Source organism: Triticum urartu, chromosome 5A, assembly GCF_056163025.1.
Source record: "Triticum urartu cultivar PI428250 chromosome 5A, HENAU_Tu73, whole genome shotgun sequence".
Taxonomy (NCBI): Eukaryota; Viridiplantae; Streptophyta; class Magnoliopsida; order Poales; family Poaceae; genus Triticum; species Triticum urartu.
In genome coordinates, this window is record NC_141877.1 from 306957520 (window position 1) to 306982709 (window position 25190).

The window sequence follows — 25190 nt, forward strand, 5'->3', positions numbered from 1 at the left end:
AGTTGCCGCATTTTATGGAATCTGGCAAATGGATGTCAAAACTGTATTCCTTAATGGATTTCTAAAAAGAAGAGTTGTATATGATGCAACCAGAAGGTTTTGTCGATCCTAAAGGTGCTAACAAAGTGAGCAAGCTCCAGCGATCCTTCTATGGATTAGTGCAAGCATCTCGGAGTTGGAATATATCCTTTGATAAAGTGATCAAAGCATATGGTTTTATATAGACTTGCGGTGAAGCCTGTATTTACAAGAAAGTGAGTGGGAGCACTACTGCATTTCTGATAAGTATATGTGAATGACATATTGTTGATCGGAAATAATGTAGACTTTTCTGGAAAGCATAAAGGAGTGTTTGAAAAGAGTTTTTCAAAGAAAGACCTCGATGAAGCTGCTTACATATTGAGCATCAAGATCTATAGAGATAGATTAAAACACTTGATAAGTTTTTTCAATGAGTACATACCTTGACAAGATTTTGAAGTAGTTCAAAATGGAACAGTCAAAGAAAGAGTTCTTACCTGTGTTACAAGGTGTGAAATTGAGTAAGACTCAAAGCCCGACCATGGCAGAAGATAGAAAGAGAATGAAAGTCATTCCCTATGCCTCAGCCATAGTTTCTATAAAGTATGCCATGTTGTGTACCAGATCTATTGTATACCCTACACTGAGTTCAGCAAGGGAGTACAATAGTGATCTAGGAGTAGATCACTAGACAGTGGTCAAAATTATCCTTAGTGGAATAAGGATATGTTTCTCGATTATGGAGGTGACAAAAGGTTCATCGTAAAGGGTTACGTCGATGCAAATTTTGAAATTAATCTAGATGACCCTAAGTCTCAATATGGATACATTTTTAAAGTGGGAGCAATTAGCTAGAGTAGCTCCGTGCAGAGCATTGTTGACATAGAAATTTGCAAAATACATATGGATATGAATGTGGCAGACCCATAGACTAAACTTCTCTCACAAGCAAAACATGATCAGACCTTAGTACTCTTTGGGTGTTAATCACATATTGATGTGAACTAGATTATTGACTCTAGTAAACCCTTTGGGTGTTGGTCACATCACGATGTGAACTATGTGTATTAATCACATGGTGATGTGAACTATTGGTGTTAAATCACATGGCGATGTGAACTAGATTATTGACTCTAGTGCAAGTGGGAGACTGAAGGAAATATGCCCTAGAGGCAATAATAAATTTATTATTTATTTCCTTATTTCATGATAAATGTTTATTATTCATGCTAGAATTGTATTAACCGAAAACATGATACATGTGTGAATACATAGACAAACAGAGTGTCACTAGTATGCCTCTACTTGACTAGCTCGTTAATCAAAGATGGTTATGTTTCCTAGCCATAGACATGAGTTGTCATTTGATTAATGGGATCACATCATTAGGAGAATGATGTGATTGACTTGACCCATTCCGTTAGCTTAGCACTTGATCATTTAGTATGTTGCTTTTGCTTTCTTCATGACTTATACATGTTCCTACAACTATGAGATTAGACAACTCCCGTTTACTGGAGGAACACTTTGTGTGCTACCATACGTCACAACGTAAGTGGGTGATTATAAAGGTGCTCTACAGGTGTCTCCGAAGGTACTTGTTGGGTTGGCATATTTCGAGATTAGGATTTGTCACTCTGATTAGCGGAGAGGTATCTCTGGGCCCACTCGGTAATGCACATCACTATAAGCCTTGCAAGCATTGTAACTAATGAGTTAGTTGTGGTATGATGTATAACGGAATGAGTAAAGAGACTTGCCGGTAATGAGATTGAACTAGGTATTGAGATACCGACGATCGAATCTCGGGCAAGTAACATACGGATGACAAAGGGAACAACGTATGTTGTTATGCGGTTTGACCAATAAAGATCTTCGTAGAATATGTAGGATCCAATATGAGCATCCAGGTTCCGCTATTGGTTATTGACCAGAGACGTGTCTCGGTCATGTCTACATAGTTCTCGAACCCGTAGGGTCTTCACGCTTAACGTTCGGTGACGATTTGTATTATGAGTTTATGTGTTTTGATGTACCGAAGGTAGTTCGGAGACTCGGATATGATCATGGACATAACGAGGAGTCTCGAAATGGTCGAGACATAAAGATCGATATATTGGACGACTATGTTCGGACACCGGAATAGTTTCGGGGAGTTTCAGACATATACCGGAGTACCGGGGGGTTACCAGAACCCCCCGGGGAGTTTAATGGGCCAAGATGGGCCTTAGTGGAGAATAGGGGGGCGGCACCCCCCTTTCCTTCCTCTCTCTCTCTCCTTCCCTTCCTTCCCCCTCCTACTCCAACTAGGAAAAGAGTGAGTCCTACTCCCGGTGGGAGTAGGACTCCTCCCTGGCGCGCCCTCCCCTGGCCGGCCACCTCCTCCCCCTGGTCCTTTATATATGGGGGAAGGGGGCACCTCTAGACACAACAATTGATCTCTTGATCTCTTAGCCGTGTGCGGTGCCCCCCTCCACCATATTCCACCTCGATTATATCATAGCGATGCTTAGGCGAAGCCCTGCGTCGGTAACAACATCATCACCGTCACCACACCGTCGTGCTGATGGAACTCTCCCGTGAAGCTCTGCTGGATCGGAGTTCGCGGGACGTCATCGAGCTAAACGTGTGCTGAACTCGGAGGTGCCATACGTTCGGTACTTGGATCGGTCGGATCGTGAAGACGTATGACTACATCATCTGCGTTGTGCTAACGCTTCCGCTTTCGGTCTACGAGGGTATGTAGACAACACTCTCCCCTCCCGTTGCTATGCGTCACCATGATCCTGTGTGTGCGTAGGAAAAATTTGAAATTACTACGTTCCCCAACAGCTGGTGCTGGCTACAGGCTCCTGGAGATGCGTTGAGCGCGGTGGTGTGCTTGGCTTCGAGCTACAACGGCTCCAGCCACGGCGGCGACTAGGCACGGCGGCGAGGAGTTATCTTCTCCGATGGCCGTGGTGGTTAGAGGACGCGGACGAGTGTGGGGAGAGAGGGGAAAGGAGCAGGGGGCTCACGGTGCGTCGTTTGTCGGCGTCGGATGGCTCGGGGAAGCACCAGATGTGAGGAACGGGTGCCGGCGATCTCGCGGCTGTAGGTTGAAGAAGGCCATGTTGGCGACGCTGCGTTGCGTCCCGGCTTGTTTCATTTGGCTTGGAGATGAGGTGCTCGACGACGAAGCTTCTAGACGCGGCGGCTCAGCGGAGGGGGCTTGGTGGCCACGGTGAACGATGACGGTGGCGATGGCGCATTCGGGTGTGCTCGGTAGAGGGAGCAGAGGAGGAGGAGGGGGTCCAGGAAGAGACGGAGAGACAGAGAGGGCTGCGGGGCATCTCCAAACGCATCGGGTAGGCTCGGGGGCACCTCGGTGGCAAGCAGGAGGTGGCCAGGGGTGGCTGCGCGAGAGTCGACACGCAGCAGCTCCTACTGGCGCCGGGAAGAAGACGACTCAGCCCCTGGGCTGGGCTGCTTTTGTTGGACCAGATGCTACAGGAGTGGGCCAGGTAAGTTTGGTAAGGTTTTTTCTCTCTCTCTTTCCCATTTATTTCTGTTTTCTATTTCTGACATTTGTTTTTGATTTAGTTTTCAAACTAAATCAAATTTACTGCTTCTGATAAATATTGTGTGGGCTAGTTGAGCTATTCCAGAGCCCCACACAAATTTACAGAATTATTGGACTTCTATTAAGTATATAGCAAATATAAATCCAATGCAAATAGTTATTGCATTAACTCCAAATGCCCAAAATAAATATTTATGAGCTCCTAGAAATATTGGTTTGAACTTTACCTCTGGGCAATATTTTCAAGAGAAAACATGAACATTTTCTTGGACCTGTTTGAAGCAATTTTTATCTTGGTCATTGTCGGTGTCAAAACCGGCGGATCTCGGGTAGGGGGTCCCGAACTGTTCGTCTAGGCCGGATGGTAACAGGAGGCAAGGGACACGAAGTTTTACCCAGGTTCGGGCCCTCTTGATGGAGGTAAAACCCTACGTCCTGCTTGATTAATATTGATGATATGGGTGTTACAAGAGTAGATCTACCATAAGATCAGAGAGGCTAAACCCTAGAAGCTAGCCTACGGTATGATTGTATGTTGTGATTGTTGCCCTACGAACTAAAACCCTCCGGTTTATATAGACACGTAGAGGGTTAGGGTTACACAAGGTCGGTTACAAAGGAGGAGATATCCATATACGTATTGCCTAGCTTGCCTTCCACGCCAAGTAGAGTCCCATCCGGACACGAGACAAAGTCTTCAATCTTGTATCTTCATAGTCTAACAGTCCGGCCAATGGAGATAGTCCGGCTGTCCGGAGACCCCCTAATCCAGGACTCCCTCAGTAGCCCCTGAACCAGGCTTCAATGACGACGAGTCCGGCGCGCAGTTGTCTTCGGCATTGCAAGGCGGGTTCCTTCTTCGAATACATTACAGAAGAAGTTGAATACGAGGATAGTGTCCGACCTTGCAAAATAAATTCCACATTCCACCGCAGAGAGAATAACGTTTTCGCAGATCTAATTTGCTGGCTTGTTTTGACAACATGACGTCATGTCATGGCCCAGTGACTATTCGAACCGTTTCTTTTAACGAGCCCCGCACATAACGCGAGGCAGTTTTTCGACACGTCTTGTCAAAGCAGAGATCGTGTCCCCTTATTATGGGATTCTCATCAATACGAGCGTGGGTAACCCAACCGCGCCATCAATTGCGGCGCTTGGGGGATAAGCGAGTTTTACTAGGCAAGTGGGGACGTTTAATTTTGTCCGCCCATATAAAGGGGTAAGGATTCACCTTTCTATCCACGCCTTCTTCCTCCTCTGCTCATCCGCTCCCGCACACTCGAGCTCTAGCGCCCAAGTCCTCACTTCCATCTCAACCTTCTCCAACCATGTCCGGAGCGGGAGGAAAGTGGATGGTCTCCTCCGTCACGGAGGGGGGCGTCAAGAAACTAAGGAGAGCCGGATACCTGCACGACAATATCGTGCATCGGCTCCCAGATGAGGGACAGCTCATCCCCACCCCCGAGCATCATGAGGGGGTGGTATTCCTCACCCATTTCGTCCGTGGACTGGGATTCCCTCTCCATCCCTTCGTCCGAGGGCTCATGTTTTATTACGGCCTGGATTTCCACGATCTGGCCCCGAACTTCATCCTCAACATCTCGGCGTTCATCGTCGTGTGCGAGGCCTTCCTCCGCATCAAGCCCCACTTCGGCTTATGGCTGAAGACCTTCAATGTTAAGCCAAAGGTAGTGAGCGGCCGCTAGGCGGAGTGTAGAGGTGCCATGGTGGGCAAGATGCCCAACATCACATGGCTCGAGGGCACCTTCGTGGACACCATAAAGGGGTGGCAATCGAGGTGGTTCTATATCACCAAGCCGCGCGACCCCGCATGGGTAGCGGCCCCCGAGTTCCGATCTGGCATCCCCATGTGGCTCACCTCCTGGAAAGAGAAGGGCCTATCCTGGGGTAATTCAAAAGAGCTAACCGGACTCCAGTCATGTATTCAGAACATGGTGGATAACAAGCTCAAGCTTGTCAACATAGTCCAGGTTATGCTCGTTCGCCGGATACTCCCGTGCTAACAACAGGAGTTTACCTTGTGGGAGTTCAATCCGGCGCAGCACCGAACTCTGAACAGGCTCTTCGACACGACTCATGAAGATGCCTGGAGGGTGCTGTTCAAGGGCGTTGAGGTCCCTCCCCCCATTACTGAGGATCACGGATTCAGCGCGAAGCGCCACGCCGGTGCGGTAAGTTGTTTTTCCTTTCACATGATACTTGTTTTCTATATAGATTGATTCTATGCGGGATCTAAACTCCCGTGCCGCTAACAGGACTGGCAAAAGATGGCTGGACAAATCGACTGTCCGGCTCCCTTGCCCGAAGGCCCTGCAGACACCCTTCTGGTGAAGATGTTGACTCCGGCCCCTTATAAGGTGCTGGAGAAGACCCAGAAGGCCAAGGGAGCTCGAAAGAGTTCTCGACGCCAGGCGTCATCGGACTCACCGTCCAATGAGTCTGCGGCACACTCTTCCCCCGAAGACGAGGAAGAGGAAAAAGAGGCTCCCCCACCGTCTGGGGGAGACAAGAAAAGGAAGGCGGCCCCAATTGGGGAAGCCGGAGGGTCCAAGAAGGGAAGGACACTCCTTCCGGACAGCTCCACCGTCGCCGACGAAAGTGAAGATGAGTGGTTGCCCAGGGCCAGGCCCCAGGGGAGATCGTAAGTATTCGGATACCAAAGTAACCCATAGGATTCCTTTGTCGCATTGCTTTCCCTAACGCCGAACTCAATTGTGCAGGCCGCCCCGAGCCAATATCGAGGTATCCTCGGACGGCTCCCTGGGCGCGTCGGACATGGATAGCGATCTAGTCCCGACCGCCACCTCCCCTCATCCAGCCGATGACACCGAGGTGCTGTCTCAAGAGGCACCGGATCGAGGGGGGACAGTCCCGGAGGCGCCTCAAGGCGACCTTCCAGACTCCGGGAGCCGAGGGGATGGGGTCCCCAAGAGTTCCGAGTTCGGCCCTCAGCCGAACACCGTGCCGGACCCTCCAACGGCTCCGAGCTCGGGTAGGCGGTCCCCTTCTAAGGAGGGTGAGACGCCTGTGCCGGTGACCTCTGTCCATCCAGAGGTGCCGGACACTATGTTGGAAGCGCTTCGCAGCGCTTCCATCAAGGAGGAGCACCGCACTATCATGAGTGCGGTGATCCAGAAGGTTCAGTCCGCCAAGAGCGGATTGACTGAAGCATGTACTAGCCTTCTAACAGGCTTCGAGGTAAGTGTTTTAAAATGTAGTAGAAATATTACCACATAGACAGTAGCCCCTGATGCTTTGTTTGGTGTTCACCAAGAAAAGCCGAACAGAGGATCAAATAATATCGCAGGAGTCTAATATAAGTATGTCGCTATGCATATGCAGGCTTCGCTACTGGCGTCCACCGCACTGACTGCGGAGGTCGCCGTACTAAAGGAGGCCCTCGAGGGGTCCCAAAAAGAGCTCGGCCTTGCTAAGAGGCAGCTTGAGGAGAACAAGGGTAAGTAATACCCCGTCTATAGATGAGAAAAAGGACGTGATTGCTAAATGACAGGATCATTGTACGTTTGCCAGGGGCCACGACCGAGGTGGCGACCCTGAAGCAAGCGCTGTCCCAGGCCGAAGAGAAGGCGGCCTAGGAGTGCACCGAGCGAGAGAGGCACGAGGCTCGGGTGGGAGAGGTGCAGCAAGAGCTCCAGGCTCTCGTGACGAAGCATGAGGCGTTGGAGCTAGACTTGAAGACGCGAGAGTCTGAGCTTGCTGCGGCCTATGAGAGCGCGAAGAGTGCCAAGGCCGAAGCCCAAAAGGCCCTCCAAGAGATCGACGCGATGAAGAAGATAGCGGCGGGTAAGGCTTTCTATATGCAAAGCAAGCATGTAAAAGTAATTTACCGATTACTTACCCGGATCCGGAGCTCTTTAGGAGCATTCGTAGATTTGCCCCGCAGTGTGTCCGATGCCACACAATTTTACCAGGCTGAGGATGGAAGCTCGACGGAGAAGCTATTTTGGTCTCAGTACACTGAGGCCGAACATCCGGTGCCGATGAGTGACCAGCTGAAGTAGATGGCCGAGCTACATAAGGTGGCCGATCAGGCCATGAAGGGCTTCATAATCCGGCTGTGGCCTGGCGATGCCCTTCCAAACAGCTTCTTTCGCCTGGTGAGGCGGCTTGTGGATGCCTGCCCACGGCTGGAGGTCGTCAAGCGATCTGTCTGCATTGAAGGTGCACGCCGGGCCTTCGCCCGTGTAAAAACGTAGTGGGTCAAGCTAGATGCCGTGAAGCTGATCAAGGAGGGGCCGCCGGAGGGTAAGGAGCACCGCCACCCCGAGATGTACTACGAGGGTGTTCTGCCGGGCGCCCGTCTTATCGCGGATGAGTGTTCGCAAAATGTAATATTTGAATGAGACTTGCTCGTTTTTTTATCCTGTGAGATGAAAACTTGTTTCATATGCGCTATGCAACGCTTGTGTGAATTTAAAATATTACCTTCTGTTTGGATGTTTATCCAATCTGAGAGATGGCTAGTCCTCGACTTCTGCCCCCATACCACGAGTGCTGGGGTGTTCGGGATAAACCTGAGCACTCTTGTTCCCATGTTTGGGTCCTTCGAGGGAGGTTCTCAGCACAACGAACAAGGCAACCAGACTAATAATGCTTTATCACTCTCACTTAGCCATAAAATTCTATAATTTTAAATTTTGGCGAAGCTCCTGGTATTCAGAAGGCCGAATTCGGGGCGCGATATACGCCTGTAAGCCGGACGGAGACGGCCCCTCGCCCTAAGCGGCATAAGTCTTTAGGGACTCGAAAAACCTCGCCGAACAGTGACCAGTCTCTCGCCTTATCATGACAGTCAGTTTTAGCTTTCTCTACTGAGGTGCTCGGCCCGGCAGAACCGGGGCACAATCATAGTAGTTCTCCTAGCGCTACCTTAGCCGATAGAGCGGAACGTAAGGTACCAAAACATAGGAGCCGGGCAAACCCAACATTTGACCAAAGACATGATTCGGAGCTGATGCATATAATGCTATAAGTTCGGGGTGCCGCACTTGTGAAAGTGTTCGGACTTTTCACACCATATTTTGGGTACGTAAGCCCCTGGTGCGTCGGCCGTACCAGAGTGTACGGTTGCAAGGCGTCGTTAATGAACACACACACACACACACACACACACATATATATATATATAACAAAAACGCAATAATAGTCGTAATGTCACGCATTGTATATTGAAAAATTGCATTAAAGCAGAGTGATACAGATAGTGTAACAAGCAAAAGAGTAGGACTATGTCCCTTCCAAGGGCGAGTTGAGGAATTATATGAAATCTGTAATCCACCTGGGAATTCCATATTTGTTGGCCTCCTTGGTTGCTGTATCATGTGTTCGGCAATAGAGCTGCCGGACAACGTTTCCAGAGATTGAAGTCCTGAAAGAAAAAGAAAAATAACCAAACGGGAAGCCCCTGGTGCGGTTTAGGCCGCGTTTTGGGGCGTGCCGTGGTGGTGCCCCCCCTCCCCACCTGTGCCCATGGTATTTTTAATGCATAATTATGTACGCACGGCACGAACAACGCCGTTGGGATGGGATTGGGGTGGCCGCCGTATTGCTATGTGAGCTCAGATCGTGCCAGGCGGTCTGTCTGCCGATTGTCCCAAGCGCGCTTGAAGGTGTCCGGGCTTTGAAACGCCGAACTGGTAGATTGCCTTGAGAGGCTGCTTTGCGCTTCTGCTGCAAGGACCGCGGTGTGCTCCTCTGTTCGGAGAGAGCGCTCTATGTTTCCGTTGACTGTAATAACTCCGCGAGGTCCTGGCATCTTGAGCTTGAGGTATGCAAAATGTGGCACCGCATTGAATCTAGCGAATGCGGTTCGTCCGAGCAGCGCATGGTAACCACTGCGGAACGGGACTATATCGAAGATTAACTCTTCGCTTCGGAAGTTATCCGGGGATCCGAAGACCACTTCCAGTGTAATTGAGCCTGTGTAGTGGGCCTCTACGCCTGGAATGACGCCTTTAAAGGTCGCCTTTGTGGGTTTGATCCTTGAGGGGTCTATATCCATTTTGCGCACTGTGTCCTGATAAAGCAGGTTTAGGCTGCTGCCGCCGTCCATAAGGACTCGAGTGAGGTGAAATCCGTTGATGATTGGGTCTAGGACCAGTGCGGCGAATCCGCCGTGACGGATACTAGCGGGGTGGTCCCTGCGATTGAAGGTGATCGGACAGGAGGACCAAGGATTGAACTTTGGGGCGACTGGCTCCAACGCATATCCGTCCCTGAGCGCACGCTTCCGCTCCCTCTTGGGGATGTGGGTTGCGTATATCATGTTCACCGTTCGCACTTGCGGGGGAAACCTCTTCTGTCCTCTGGTGTGCGGCTGCCGGGGTTCTTCCTCGTCTTCGCTATGCGGCCCCTTGTCCTTGTTTTCGGTGATTAACTTGCCGGCCTTCTTGAACACCCAACAATCCCTATTGGTGTGATTGGTTGGCTTGTCTGGGGTGTCGTGTATTTGACACAAGCGATCGAGTATACGGTCCAAGCTGGACGGACCCTGCGTACTTTGTTTGAATGGCTTTTTCTGCTGACCGGGTTTAGAGCCTTTGAATCCGGCATTGACTGCCGTATCCTCAGTACTTTTGCTGTTAATGCGGTGCTTATGCTTGTTGCAACGTGACCTGCTGTTGGCGTCCTTGGCATCTAAGGTACCATGGTTCTTTGATATGTTGTTACTGCGAGCCAACCAGCTGTCTTCTCCCGCACAAAAGTGGGTCATGAGCGTCGTGAGGGCTGCCATAGATTTCGGCTTTTCCTGACCAAGGTGCCGGGCTAGCCACTCGTCTCGGATGTTGTGCTTGAAAGCCGCTAAGGCCTCCGCATCCGGACAGTCGACTATTTGATTTTCCTTTGTAAGGAACCGAGTCCAGAATTGCCTGGCCGACTCCTCTGGCTGCTGAATTATGTGGCTCAAGTCATCGGCGTCTGGTGGTCGCACATAAGTGCCCTGAAAGTTGTCGAGGAATGTGGCTTCCAGATCTTCCCAACAGCTAATGGAGTCTGCTGGCAAGCTATTAAGCCAATGCCGCGCTGGTCCTTTGAGTTTTAGTGGGAGGTATGTGAGGGCATGTAAGTCATCACCGCGGGCCATGTGGATGTGGAGGAGGAAGTCCTCAATCCATACTGCGGGATCTGTTGTGCCGTCGTATGATTCAATGTTTATAGGTTTGAAACCTTCTGGGAATTGATGTTCCATTACTTCGTCTGTGAAGCATAAGGGGTGTGCGGCGCCTCTGTATTGGGCTATGTCGCGACGCAGCTCGTATGGGTCCTGCCCGCTGTGTTCAGCCCGGCCGGATTTGCTTTTACTGTATCCGACGTGACCTTTACCGTCTCGTAGAGTGGTGCGCCCTCGTGATCCATAGATCGATCTTGAATGCTTTGCTTTGTCCTCCAATATGTCTCGCAGGTCTGGCGTATCTCCCCATGCCTTTTTATTTGGATGGCGTTGGGGTGGAGGCTGAGCTTTCGGCAGGAATGCCTCTCTATCGCGGCCACGAGGTGGCCGATCAGCCGTATCATACGCTTCTTCCTCCAGTCGGGGTAGTAACCTGTGCCTTGGGTAACTCTTAGAGGGACGCTCGAGTTTATATTCCTCGGCTGCGAGGACTTCAGTCCATTTGTCAGCTAGCAGATCTTAATCAGCTTGAAGCTGCTGCTGCTTTTTCTTCAGGCTATTTATCATGGCCATAAGCCTGCTCTTGAAGCGCTCTTGTTCGACAGGATCCTCTGGTACGACGAATTCATCGTCGCCGAGGCTTGCCTCGTCTTCGGAGGGGGGCATGTAATTGTCATCCTCCTCCTCTCCACCAGCCGCTCTCTCAGGAGAGCTGGCTCCTTCATCCTCCTGATCTAACTCTTGCTGGAGGGGGTTTTCGTTGTCTTCGGCGCTATCCGGAGTGTTATTATCTCCTGTGCCGATATCACCACTTTTGCTTTGGCGGGACTTAGAGAGGCGCCGCTGACATCGGCGCTTGGGTTGCTTCTTGGAGGGGTCATCCTCCGCTATCTCGTCGCCGTTGCCTTCATTGGATGTATCCACCATGTATATGTCATACGACGAGGTGGCTTTCCAGTGCCCTATAGGTGCTGGTTCATGTTCGTCTCCGACATCGTCGTCCATACTGTCGATGTCTTCGGAGTCGAAGTCGAGCATGTCGGTTAAATCATCGACAGTGGCTACAAAAGTGGGTGGTGGGTGGGCATCGAATTTCTTCGTCGTCCGCATCCTAGTCCTGTTGGCCATGATCCGGCCAGGGCTCTCCTGACAAAGAGAGAGACCTTAGTGAATTCAGAATGTCGCCGAAGGGCGAGTGCTGAAAGATATCCGCAGCGGTGAATTCCATGATCGGCGCCCAGTCGGATTCAATTGGCACGGGCGCGGATGGTTCGGGGTCCGGAGGAGAGTCCGGCACCTTGGAGTCGCGGGCTACGCAGAGGATTATGCTGGTGTTCGGCTCGATCGCCGTTGAGACTGCAGCCCCTGAGGCGGTGTCTAGCCACCCGTCCTCAATTGGCGCAGCTGGCTCCGAGCTAAGGGTCGGAGCTGATGAGGGCGCGGCCTCTAGGGTACCGTCCGATGGCAGAGCTAGGTCATACCCATCGCGACTGTGTGGTGCGCCCGGCTGTGGCTCGAATCCGTCGAAGATCAAGTCCCCACGGATGTTGGCTGTGTAATTCAAACTTCCAAATCTGACCTGATGGCCAGGGGCGTAGCTTTCAATCTGCTCTAGATGGCCAAGCGAATTAGCCCGCAATGCAAAGCCGCCGAATACGAAGATCTGTCCGGGGAGAAAAGTCTCACCCTGGACCGCATGCCCGCAGTGCAAAGCCGCCGAATACGAAGATCTGTCCGGGGAGAAAAGTCTCACCCTGGACCGCATCACTATCGATGATAGTAGGGGCCATCAAGCCTAACGGCGACGACACAGAGGAACTCTTAATGAAAGCACCAATGTCGGTGTCAAAACCGGCGGATCTCGGGTAGGGGGTCCCGAACTGTGCGTCTAGGCCATATGGTAACAGGAGGCAAGGGACACGAAGTTTTACCCAGGTTCGGGCCCTCTTGATGGAGGTAAAACCCTGCGTCCTGCTTGATTAATATTGATGATATGGGTGTTACAAGAGTAGATCTACCACGAGATCAGAGAGGCTAAACCCTAGAAGCTAGCCTACGGTATGATTGTATGTTGTGATTGTTGTCCTACGGACTAAAACCCTCCGGTTTATATAGACACCGGAGAGGGTTAGGGTTACACAAGGTCGGTTACAAAGGAGGAGATATCCATATACGTATTTCCTAGCTTGCCTTCCACGCCAAGTAGAGTCCCATCCGGACACGAGACAAAGTCTTCAATCTTGTATCTTCATAGTCTAACAGTCCGGCCAATGGAGATAGTCCGGCTGTTCGGAGACCCCCTAATCCAGGACTCCCTCAGTCATTTTCAGAAATGATTTCTGAGGCTTTCACATGTCCCCATTTCAAATTCATTGAAATTTTAACATGATGCACACATGACATAGCTAGTCTAGGTTATACCAGGACTAGGGATGTGACACCGAAATTCTTCTTCAAGCTGATTTCCTGCAAAAAAGATCCATAAGGCACATGCGAAAATGTAGAAGTTCAAATTTTCATGTGATATCATAGACAGTACCTCATCCTGGGAACTAGACCAGTGCATAACAAGGTTTTTCCATTCAATGTCTTCTAAATTTAGCACATGAGACTTCACGGGAAATTTGTTTATAGACTTGCCATCAAAGTGTGATTTCCTCAGGTAACACTAATACTGCTGCAATGCTTCCTTGAAAAGCGCAAGCAAGCCGTGCTCGTCATGACTATCGAGGTTGACCCTCGCCTACTTACAACAATGTAATGTAAATCATTGATGTGTTCAATCAGCAGAAAACAAGAAAATAATTACCATGAATAATAGCACTTACACGTAAGTGGGATAGGAAGATGTGAAAATGGTGTTTGTCTTCACTATAATCTTCCCATGATGGGAATATATGCATGTAGTCCCTAACAACATTGAAAGCATTCTCTTTAAAACTGGGAATAATTGGAATGGGGTTCCAATCTGCAGGAATTGGCCGTCTCTGCAGTTGGGATAGGTCTTCGGCCGGTGGTCTTGCTATACTTCTTGGTGGAGTGGGATTTTTCTGTGGTACGGCTGGTGCTATGGCAACTGAAATTGGCATACCTTTAGTTTGAGTGCAGGTCCTATGTGGTGGGGCTAGTGGTGTGGCCATTGAAGTATGGGTACAGTCTGCTGGAGTCGGTCCTACGTTTTGTGTCACTGGTTGTACAGCCAATATAAGTGGGGTGCTGTCTGATTTCTCCGGCACCACCACGCTTTTCAAGGACTTTGCTGGTGCTCCTTCAGGTTCGGCAATCACCCTCTTCCTTTTTGATGTCTGATGCACAAGAACAACATTTGAGTGGAAAAACATGGTATGATGACAGATGGAATATGTATTGATAATGGATGGGTATGGCATCTTGACATATATGATGAGTAAACTAAGCACATGGCGGTGCAACAAAGTAGAAGAAATGCAAGACAATATATGCAAGATACACGCAATCAATAAAACCTTGCCAAATTAGAACAAGCACCTTGATGGGTAAACAGGACAAGTCATCTGCCTTTGACTCCTCGAGGTTAGAATAGTCATTAGGATCATATTCTGAACAAAAATCTATAGGTGGGGAGCGTATGAGTCTCATTGCATCCAGAATGGCACTCAATGCCTTGGTGCCAATTTTGTACGTCGTTGCAGTGTTCCACAATATTCTTCTGATGCGCGGATTCTGATATTCACTGTAATTATGTGTAATATCTGAGAACCATGAAAACATAAATAGTAGTGAGATTATCTTTGTAATGCAGATGATATTCTAATATAGGGGCGCCCCTGTAAACCCTTGTGTGCTATCACTGGATTCTAATGAGAGAGCTCATGTGTGCTGTAATATGGTGCGTGCATTAATATAATCTGGCACAAGTACACAAAAAATAGGTTACAGAAGTAAGGATAGTTGGCAGATGATAGGTTCATAATATATTGTATAGAGAGTTTATTGCCAAACCATGATAACAAGAGCACACAACAACTAGGCAGATCGTAGTGTACATAAATGGAGTACACCATAACCACGATATATAAATCGGGAAAGTGGAACTGGCTAGAAAATACGATGTTGTATTGTCGCTATTAATTGAAAGCCTATCAATTACAGGCCAGCTCTATCAGCTGTTGACTGCAGATGTCCCTGCTCCCCTTTCGGACAAGGAACATATTATACGTACTAAATACAGAATAACAAAAGAGGAACATGTTAAAGAACAGAAGAGGAAGCATATTCTTGAAGTTCCGCTGCATTGCATACAATGTTGGTTTCCCACTCATGATGAATCACAACACCCAAATAAATGCAATTCCATGCCGTCTCTCTATATGTGGCCACATGCATTTGGAAAATAAAGTGGGAGCATTACCTAACCAATTAAATGTGTGTCTGTTAACTAATATCATTATCATATCACAATTCGTATTTGAAGTAGCAAGCTTTGGACTTATGATTGGTGTGTTGTTTAGCTTTAAGAGTGGACTGTTGCTAGTGCGACACATAGCAGCTACACAGATCATAGTGTAGATATAACGGGAAAACCGTAAGCATCAGGAGTAAAATCAGCAAAGTGGAACTTGCTGGGATATATGTGCTAGTATTGCCGGTATGGCTAGAAAGCCTTCGGATACCAGCTCTCTTCAACTGAAGGTGTGGTACTGTTAATATTAGTGTAACTCTCAAAGGCGACACAACACCATGCATTTCCTTGCTAATCTTATAGGATTCAAGTGGGCAGGCCACTACAAATCCTATTCCTATGTTTACAAAATCCTACGAATCAAAGAGGCCCGAAGAGTTCAAAGTGTCCATCACAACCGACCGTATAGACCTCTACACTGCAAATGTCCTTGTTCATCTTCACTACAAGGAACATACTGTACTACTATCATACTCCCTCCGTTCCAAAATATAAGTCTTTGTAGAGATTTCCACTACAGATCACATACATATGTATACATATACATTTTAGAGTGTAGATTCACTCATTTTGCTCCATATGTAGTCCATGGTGGAATCTATATAGAGACTTGTATTTAGGAACGGAGAGAATACTTATTAAAGAAGAACGAAAGAGGAAAATGCTAAAGAAGAGCAAGCAGATTTTGGATAATAAAATGTTCGTTGTGCAGTGCCCACACATGATGAACCAGAGCGCATTAAGAATGCAACTCCCTGCTGTCTCTCTATATGTGGTGCACATGCTTTTCAAAAGTAAAGTAGGAACATTAGCTGACCAATTAAATGTTATCTGTTTTAGTAATATCAGCATCATATCAGATTCGTATTTGAGCAACAAGTTTGGAATTATGAGTGGCACGTTGTTTAGCTTGATAGATTCAAGAGCAATTTGAAGCAGGTACGATGATGGTACTGAATATAAAGGCATGTCTGCATGCAAGTCGCGTGACTTTTGTCATTTGGGTCAGTCGACCATTTCAGGCGGTTGTATGAAGATCCTATGTCTCCTAACCCTTCTTCTTCCTCGTCTCTGATTCTTCCCAAACAGAACACCGCACGGGCCGCCGGCTGAACCACCGGCCCCGACCCCCCGCCCTCCCGTGAACCGGCCCCACCGCCAGTGTTCCTCTGCCACCCCCACCCCTTCCCCCGCCCCACCTATGTTGAGTTTTCTTCATTCGGCGAGGCCCCACCACCGCCTCCCACAACCACCGTCCCCACACGAGCCCCTTCATTCGCACCGGCGAACTCCGGCGAGCTCTGAAAAATCGACTGGCCCAATTTTGAAATTTAGTCTACTGTCATTTAACTAGGGTGGAATATAAAAGGGGAAAACCATAAGCATTGCAAGTATAGTGTTGAGCGTGCCATGGCGGATCTGAAGGTGCAAATCGGACAAAGGCAACTTCGCAACCAATGTTTGCTTTCAACTAGCAAGTAAGTGATGGACAAGAAAATCAGAGTAAAGCAGTGGCGATCTATTTTCTTGCTGCGATAAATAAGTTGAGGAGATATGAAAGAGTACCGCCTCTGGTGCGCGCCGTGTATGCATCTGCTAAGAATTTGACGGTGCTGCGGTAGCGATGGCCGTCGGTAGCGTGGAAGCAGGTCTAGGAGGGTAGACGGTGGCGGTGGGGTGCGGTGGACGAGACAGTCGTAGGAGCGGCGCCGGCAAGGTGGACGACACGGGGATGAAGGGAGAGGACGAGATGCAAGGATCCTGGTCCGAAGCTGCGGATGAGATAGGTCGATCTCTTGTAATGGACGACGGTGTCGGGGTATCAGCTCCGGCATGGTGGAGGAGGATGGGGTGGTGGACGGAGGAGGCTGGGGTGGAGAGGCTATTTTGGCGCCCACGGAGTACGAATGGGGAAATGGAGGTAGAGAGGAAGGGGGAACCATGTCTTCAGGGCGCGCTTGTCCCAAATGACAGGAAATTTACAAACTTAGCCCCCGTTTAAAATTTCCTACATCACAACAATATTATTCGGTTGGGGATAGGACGGTAATCTCGCATACACCGAATATTTGCCGATGAGAGTTTCTTTTTGGCGCCCACCATGTATGAATCGGGGAGGGAGTCGATTTCGGCTGAGGAGACACTGTGTTTTGGCGCACACCGTTTATGAATCCGGGTGAGAGGCGGTTATGTCACGTTTGAGTGAAATTAAAAACCTACCCCTATTGAAACCTATAGAAATCAAGCCAATATGCTTTGCGTGTGAGGGATAGGCAGTAATTTCCATCTCGCAGATTTTGGTTTTGGGAGGTTACTGCGACTTTCCCCGCTTCGTTCATATTTTTGCAGAGCAAGAGTGCACGTTTACCGTGCCAACTCAATTTGAATCCAGTTTGTATTCTATTTTTGTTCGGCTAGGATCCATTTGCGATTCGAGTAAAATTATATATACATTTTTTATATACTTTCAAAAGGACAACAAAGAATTCTGCTGCTTTATATATATAATATGATTTACAAATACAATGATCTCAAAATCATAAGGTTGAATTCAAAAAAAATCAAACCAAATTATGTTCTACTAAAATGTATGGATCAGTAATATCTACATATTAAATAACATAGATGCGCATGAATTCATATGAGTATGCATGTTTGATTGATCAATTTTGTTTCGAGTATGAATTACGTGTATCATCATCTCGATTTCAAATATTTGAATCCCTTTTATGTTGACTCCTTTCACGCCCTTCTCTCTGGCATGCTCCTTCATGTAGCTATCATTCTCTTTTCTTTAGCCCACCCGCACGCTCACCTCATGTTTCTCCTATCTTTGCAAACATGGTCTCTCGACGTCTCCCTTGAGAAGTGTCACACTCTCCCTATCATTATACATTACACGGTTTTCATTATCTCTCACATCTCTACCATTCTCTGGTATCACTAGGTACCTAAGCTTTCTTTTTCACCGCCACACACACAGTCTCACTGGTCTTTCACTTTGTCTTTCTCTCTATGGGGTTCTCTCACACACCCTATATGTCTCTAGATATGACTCATACCACTAAAATTACTCTCTCCTGCAGACACAACATTTTTTGCGGTCTCCTTTCAGTCTCCATCCCAATTATAAACTGACGTTATTCATTTGTTTACCGATCAGACAAACTCCCCCCCACTCTCTCTCTCTCACACACACACAACTCCTGCTTCCACTCCCCTTCCGACTATCGTCACACACACACACACATAACTCTCGCTTTCGCACCCCCGACTCATATTTCTCTCACATCATTGATCTACTAGCCTCCAGATAGGTTTATACACCCGCACACTCGTGCTTCCACTATCGAGTACATGTCTCTCTCATGCTCCTTGTATCTATGTAGATTTTTCATCCCTTCTTGAGACACGCCCTCTCGATCGTGCACACACACACTATCGCCTCATTTTAAGCTGATACCTCTCCCACACACACTCTTTATGTCTTTGTCACACATGCACTCCGTCCTCCTCCTTTCTCCATCTCTCTCTCTCACAAACACAACACACACACAAACATGGGCTTTTTGCAACAACTAGCAAGATGCCCATGCGTTGCACAGAACATCAAGATGCATTTGTATGAGTAGTTTATCTTGTGGGAGAAAAGGGTGAACGAGGGAAGGCCTTATTTGCAAATGTGGAGAGGGGTCTGGGTATCTTTTTGCAAATTTTCCAAAGTTTCCTTCCTATCCGTCAGATATAAATCGACGGCCTCTATTGCAGGATGGCAGGCACACCATCATCACCAACTCTGTTTTTTATCTCTGACTAGCAAGATGCCCGTGCGTTGCACGTAACATCAAGATGCATTTGTATGACTAGTTTATCTTGTGAGAGAAAAGGATGAACGAGGGAAGGCCTTATTTGCAAATGTGGAGAGGTGTGTGGGTACCTTTTTGCAAAATTGCCATAGTTTCCTTCCTATCCATCAGATATAAATCGGAAGGCCTAAATTGCAGGATGGCAGGCACACCATCATCACCAACTCTGTTTTTATAAGAGTGCATATATATATATATTATATTATATATTACTCTTATAAAAAGCATAGTCGGTGATGATGGTGTGCCTGCCATCCTGCAATATAGGCCATCTGATCTATATCTAACGGATAGGAAGGAAACTATGGCAATTTACCCGCACTCCTATCCACATTTGCAGATAAGGCCTTCCCTCGTTCATTCTTTTCTCCCACAAGATCTTGATGTTTCGTGCAACGCATGGGCATCTTGCTAGTAAGAATATAAATTAGAGATATACCACTTCTCGAATCTTGAAACCAACAACATCCCTCCCTTATCTCATCAAAACCACCAAAGGAATATATTTTGAGTGAAACATAAGATATTCTTAGTGATACACGTATTTCAAAACTAGACTCTTTTTTTATCAAATCGGTGAATATGTATTAATCTACTTTGACCGTGTGGCAACGCATTGGCACATTGCTAGTAGTTATTACTACTGTATAAGTTTTTGGACACCAGACAAACGGTGGAGTACATATACAAAGAGAAGAGGCGCACGCACGCAGTCGGTCTCTCGCTGTCTCACACGCATGAAAGTTACGTAAAGGCACCGTTAACAAATAAACCCTAAAACCATAGGTGCGTGATTGTTGCATGCGCGGGTACCGGGTACGTGGTGGAGTGCACCTTTGTAGGAATAGTCAGCTCGCGTGATAATTTGATTCGTAGGAGTTGATGGTCGGGACCACAGGTGAACGACCTGGAGGCAGTGGCTCGCCAGTTGCCACAGATCGAGTAGCCACGTTTAAAATATCATTTTTTTAGCGGGGTGAGAGTTCCGATTTTCAAGGGCGCGTTATAAGTACTTAAGTAGTTTTTAGAATGATTGGTATGGAGTGGAAATGGAATTCATAACTACTACCTCCTTGGTGTATGGTTGTATGGGTTTATGTTGCGAGATGTTGAACCTGGTAGTTCTAGGGCTAATACTATGGTTTAGATGTTGGTTTTTAGTAATGAAAATCGAAAGGGGGAACCCTTCTTTGATAAAAAAACTACTACCTCCGTCCTGGTTTACTAGTCCCCATCATATTTTGGGTCAAAGTTTGTCCACGAATTTTACTTGTAAAATGTGAATGGAAAACGAGATTTTGTTATACCCAAACAAAAAAGGACTGGAGGGAGTGATTGCTCTGTCACAGACGCAACCTCTCATAGCGCAGGCATTGAATCGGCGCGTCGGCCAAGAGGGCCCCAGTCGCTACAGGCCAGGTTGAACACGCCTCCTCACCACATGCAACCGGCTTCAGACTGCCCCGCCTGCCTCCATTGAATCCGCGTGTGTGCCGGCAACACGTCCTTCCGCGAGCCAGCTGTCATTTTAGAACACAACGTCGGCTGGCTCCTCTCGTACGCTCGCTATTTAAACGAGGCCAGACGCCTCGCAAGAACCGCACCACACCGCTGCTCCCCATATCCTCCTTGCACCATTTTCTCCACACTCCCCATAACATCCGGTGAGTAGGAAGACGAGTTCTCCGGCATAAAAGCCGGTCAGGTGCCCCAACAAGCCAGGCAACTCGCTGCCCCACCTCCCTCCTTGCCCCAGGCCGTCAATACGATGGGCGAGGCTGCAGGTGGGCAAGCGGAGGAGCAAGCAGCCGCTCCAAGATGGCCCCTGGTGCATCAACTCGATGCTCCAAGCGTGCTTGTAGAGGAGTAGCCAGTTGCTGCACGCCGGCACACGGGGGACCACGACGTCCAATGCACCATGGTTGGCCGCGCCATCCAACACAAACATTGGCAGAACCGCGGCATGCTGGCAGAGGTGGCCAACACGTTTGCGGCCATCGCCGACACCGAGGAATAGTAGACCACGGGAGCCACCGCCGCTCTAAACCCACGAATTCTACGACCACCGCGTCACCGGCATAGACACCCGGTGTGTTGCCCGGTTTGGCTCAAAACATCATGGACCCTAGCCGCGGCCAGTATTAGAAATTATACCTGCTTCCAGAAGTTATTCGCGATTAGTCAAAAAATGACCAAAATATAATTAATTACGCATGGTCTTGACTTGTTGTGCTCGCACTGGTAGTAGGAACTAGAGGTTATTCTTTATTCATAACTATCCTCACATGTTTTTGGCTTTGAAGTGAATCATGGTTGTGGACATTATCTATGAATGTGCAGATATCTGTGAACATGAGTTTGATGTGGAAGTTGAACTTGGAATGTTGGGCTTGCGCGTGAACTATACCATGTCCAATGCTTTGTCTGTTTTTGTTTAGAAAGTAATTGCTGTTATTACATGACCCGAAAAAAAATTATTTTGTGCCACATCAATAGATGCACGAACATCACAACAGGCATGCTGACTGGATAAACATTTGAACCTAGCTATTATGAAGGGAAATTTGTATTGACAACAATTTTAGATAGTAGGAGACGCCTAGCCTGCTTTGCCTCTGCTAGCTTCTTTCTGGCTTCTTCCATCTCTTCTTTGGCTTGGGTGAAGAGAGCATCTGATTGCTCTTTTCGCTTCTTCAAGAACTCAGCTACATTCTCAAGGGCTACTACACTCTTTCTTTCAGCCTTTACTAGAGCCATGAGGACACGAAAAGTTGACGACCCCACCTGGCTTGTGTGTAATCCAGCATCATATGGGAATTTGCACCTTGTGTCTAATCCAGCATCAATAGGGAAATGGCACCTTGTGTGTAATCCAGCCTCATTTTGGAAACATGATCTCGAGGTTGATCATACTTTCCTCCTCGCAGAAACTACATCCTGACATGAAGTAACTTCTTTTTTAGATCAATACTCAGAGCAACCCAGATCCATTTAGTAGAAGCCAGGTAAATAGGACTCGGAGAAGTGAATTCAAAAGGAAAAATATAAAAACAGACTACAAGGTGAGAACACCCACTTCCTACATCAAGCTAAAAACGAAAGCACTAGGACAATTAAGACTCTTCTTATTACACATCGAAGAACACGAGGCTAAGAGAAACAGGAAACTACAACATATACACATCGAAGAACACGAGGCTAAACGAAAGTAATTGAAAGGGTGTTACTTACCAAAGCTCGTTTTACAGGTTCGGTGCAGCTCCTCTTTAAGTTGCCACACTCCTTGAAGATGTCCCCAATATCCCGTGTTTAGTCTTCATTGCTCCTCTGCATGTTCACACTCGTGGTTTTAAAATCTCAACATGGCAAGAAAAATATACTAGTAATACTCACGCATCTTGTGGGCAACATTAAAGCACTCGTCTGCCATGTTAGAGCATCTCCAGCAGAAGCGCAATGCGTGGCGCTTTAAAAAAGTGTTTACAGTGCTGAGATCGAGAAGTAGAGATAGAGAGTAGAGAGTAGAGACATAGATAGTTCTTAGCATAGATAGATAAAAAATAGATAGTTCAACTACTCCTCGTCGTCTGACTCCTCCACGGTGATGTCCTCCTCCGACGTCTAAATGTAGGCGTGAAGATACCGATCGTCGTCGGATTCCCAGGGTGACGCTGCTCCTAGCCTCATGTTGAATTGAGCGTCAGCTTTTCGTGTACGCTTGTCCTCGCGATAGCCGGCTCGCTCCGCCCTCCTCTTCTCCCTCTCCGCCCTCCTTTGCGCGTAGAACTCGCGCTCGTTGATGATATCCTGCGGGAAGTGTTGGCGCCACAGTGCCATGGCTTCCTCATCCATCTCGGCGATGCCGAGACGGTGCTCCTGCCTCCGGTTGTCGCGACGATCCTCGTCGGTGATAAGCCGCGGCAGAGGCGCGAGATCCTGCGCCCACTCCCGCGTTGGCATGTTGGGGAAGTTCAATGTTCTATGAGGGAACCGGAGGCGCCACGCCGCCGCGTCATACACGCGGACGGCCTCGTTGGCGGTGTCGAATTGCCGAGGCCGAGGCGCATCCCACGGAACCGGATCTCGGTGGAGAAGCCGCCGAAGGGGTGCACGCGAATGCCGTGGTATCCCCAAGTTTCCTGGCGATGTGGTGGCATGGTGGCGCGGCGGCAGCGAGGTGAGAAAGAGCGGGGAGAGAGCGGTGCCGAGGCGCAGAGTGGGGAGAGAGCCGTGGCGAGGCACAGAGCGGGGAGAGAGTGGTGGAAAGGCACAGACTGGTGGGAGGGCGTTGGATTTTATAAAGCGCGCCGGACGCCGTGCGCCAAAACTAGTGGGCGCTCGGCCGCTTTTTCCCGCGCGCGTGATCCTTTCCCGGCGTCCTTGCTATCTCTACTCTCTTCTCTACTATTATATTTATTTTATATTTAATACTTATCTATCCTCTCTTCTCTAATGTTATATTTATTTTATATTTAATATTTATCTCTACTACTCTACTCTTTTTTTCTACTTTCTTTTCTTTTCACTACTCTCTACTTCTTATAAAAAAACCGAGTTGGTGATGATGGTGTGCCTGCCATCCTGCAATATAGACTGTCCGATCTATATCTGACGGATAGAAATCGAACTATGACAATTTTGCAAAGAGATACTTGCACCCCTCTCCAGATTTGTAGATAAGGCCTTCCCTCGTTCATCCTTTTCTCCTACAAGATAAACTACTCATACAAATGCCTCTTGATGTTCCGTGCAACGCATGGGCATCTTGCTAGTTCTAAAAAACTTTCCATCATTTGCCACACTACTGGTTGCAGATGAAGAACCTACCCAAGCACAACGTGATATAGGAGCGACGCACAATTACAAGCTGATATTCTGTTGGACAATGGAGGCTATAACCAATTACTTTTACGGGAACAATAGCAACTAGGAAATTCAAAGGGTAGGTATGAACAAAATTGGAACTGCAAACGTACTGCTAAGTGATTCAACACACACATTACCAATCGAGGAGGAGAACGACGGTCGTGGCGGCCTCTGTGCATCATGGTCGGCAACGGGAGTCAGTTCATTGTCCACGACGGTGGTGCTTCTGCGCTTGGCGTCGGCTTCCGGGAAGCCGATCCGAGACCGTGGAAGACGGTGCCGCGTAAGAGGCTCCGTGTACGACGACGACGGTGGACCAGCTCTAGTCCAGTGTACGAGGTTGTCGATGAGGCAGATGCGCTGCGGTGGATGAGTGTGCCGATGGAGAAGGGGAGGAGCACGAAGGCTGCGGTGCCGTGGAAAAGTCTATTTTGGTGTGGGGATAGAAAATGGGGAGTATTCAGGTGTACTACTCTAGGTGCCGGGGTGGGGTTGGCTGGGTAGGGTGAACCTGAAGTTACGAAAATAGGCTCCTACCAAACGTAATCCGTAGACCTGTTCCGAAGGTTATGATGGTAACTTCGCACTGCTCGAATCAGGGACGCGGGAGATTTTCCCGCCGACCTCAAAATTTTGTGACACTGAACTCCCCGTGTGGCGTGTTGGGTGATTGGGCTAAGCAACTAGCGAGTAGTACTAGTAACTACTAGTACTCCCTCCGATTTTATTAACTCTGCAAATTAGGTTTGACCAAAGTCAAACTTCCTAAAGTTTGACCAAGTTTATAGAAAAACTTAACATTTACCATAACAAATATGTATGATGTGAAAGTACATTCAATAATGAATCTAATGGTATTTATTTGTTATTGTATATGTTAATAATTTTTGTTATAAACTTTCTAAGAGTATACAAAACTTGACTTTGACCAATGCTAATACGCGGACTAAAATAAAAACAGAGGGAGTACACATTTGTTTTCTTAGTCTGTAGTGAATTAATCATTTGTTGTAATTGTGAAATAAATATATTAGGCTGTTGACTTCGAATGTAATGGTCTATACAATTCAATAGTTACAATCATTGTTGAATTCCAAGATGTATACGAGGTCTATAGTACTTCACTATATACTCAAACTCACATAATCCCAATCAAATGAGAATCTAAATGCATTTCATAGTTATTACTTTGTAGGATGCAACAAAACCAACCATAACTCTACATCATCCATTATAAAAGCAACATTTTGAACACATCCCAATGTGTGAATGAAACGT

At 47.8% G+C, this 25190-nt stretch overlaps 1 pseudogene; it reads right to left on the bottom strand.

Annotated features, from left to right (window-relative positions):
• Positions 1–22619: 22619 nt before the first annotated feature.
• LOC147971163 (uncharacterized) lies at positions 22620–23203 on the bottom strand (annotated as a pseudogene).
• Positions 23204–25190: the final 1987 nt, after the last annotated feature.